Source organism: Protobothrops mucrosquamatus, unplaced genomic scaffold (genome assembly GCF_001527695.2).
Source record: "Protobothrops mucrosquamatus isolate PMUCROS unplaced genomic scaffold, P.Mucros_1.0 scaffold4566, whole genome shotgun sequence".
NCBI classification, from domain to species: domain Eukaryota; kingdom Metazoa; phylum Chordata; class Lepidosauria; order Squamata; family Viperidae; genus Protobothrops; species Protobothrops mucrosquamatus.
In genome coordinates this window covers 10,602-11,923 of record NW_015390469.1, presented here as the reverse complement: position 1 = coordinate 11,923, position 1,322 = coordinate 10,602, and the positions used below count along the sequence as shown (strand labels likewise).

The following is a 1,322-nucleotide window of genomic DNA, read 5'->3' as shown; positions in this document are numbered from 1 at the left end:
GGGGGGTTTGCTCTCCATTTATAGTCCAGTCAGTGTTGGTGGGGGTGGTCTTGGAAGTTCTCTGGGTTGGGCTGTTTAGTGTTATCTTGCTGGGCAGTTCCTTGATTGGGGTATTGTTTAAGTAAAGGTAAGTGACGTAAACCATTCCCCAGCAACGCCCCACCTGTAATCCAGATGGTCAGTGCAAAGAGCAGGGAGATCTAAAATATTTGGCCGGTCCTCTGAAGGTCCAGGGGCTTGGAAGGACCTCCGGCTGTTCTTGGTCCCGGACGCTGCTCTCTTGCAGCGGTGGGGGCTCAAGTGTGCTCATCAAGGTGGGTGTGTTTGCTCTAGCAACCGCCCGGGCCGCCTGGCACCGACGCTATGCAAATTGGCATGGCTGTTAATCATGTAAAAATGTCACAATTACCATATCCTTATGCAAGCAAACTGATGAAGCTACCAGCTAGTCAGGGCTGGGGGATACCTGGGGAGTCCTGGCCCACAAAGCTGATTTTTGCACAGCCCTCCTCGGTTCCTTTTAGATTTCTGGCCAGTGGCCAATGCAAGACCAAAAGAGAGAAACAAAATGCAACTTTTTAAATCCTCAAACGGTCTTGCTTTTGAACCGTGGGTTGTGCTCGTTTGTCAAGGCATTTGAAAACGGAAGCTTTTGTGTCCCGCTGGCCATCCTTGGTTAATACGTAGGCAGAGGATTGGCTACCTATCTCGAAGGTAGAGGATTGTTCACTTGTGCCCTCTCCAACTTGGTGTTTGGGGCAATGGATATTGTAGTCCAACCAATCTGGAAAGCAACCAGTGGCCTTGTAGGCAAAATTAATATTCTGCAGGGAGGACAGAGATAGATAGATAGATAGACAGACAGACAGACAGACAGACAGACAGACAGACAGACAGATCATCTACCATCTATCATCTATCTGAGAACTAAATAGATGATAGATAGATAGATAGATAGATAGATAGATAGATAGATAGATAGATAGATAGATAGATAGATAGATAGATAGATAGATAGATAGATAGATAGATAGATAGATAGATGGATGGATATATGGATGGATATATGGATAGATAGATAGATAGATAGATAGATAGATAGATAGATAGATAGATAGATAGATAGATAGATAGATAGATAGATAGATAGATAGATAGACATAAATTGATGATAGACAGAGAGAGAGAAAAAAGGCAGATAGATAGACAGACAGACAGACAGATCATCTACCATCTATCATCTATCTGAGAACTAAATAAATAGATAGATAGATAGATAGATAGATAGATAGATAGATAGATAGATAGATAGATAGATAGAT

The 1,322-nt window shown here is 42.7% G+C and overlaps 1 protein-coding gene across 1 annotated transcript in view; it reads left to right on the top strand.

Moving 5' to 3' along the window:
* Positions 1–1,322, top strand: part of LOC107299123 (transcription factor COE3-like) — a gene marked incomplete at its 3' end in the record, with an annotated part of 60,490 nt that overhangs the window by 54,023 nt on the left and 5,145 nt on the right. The gene's annotated exons all lie outside the window — the stretch shown is intronic.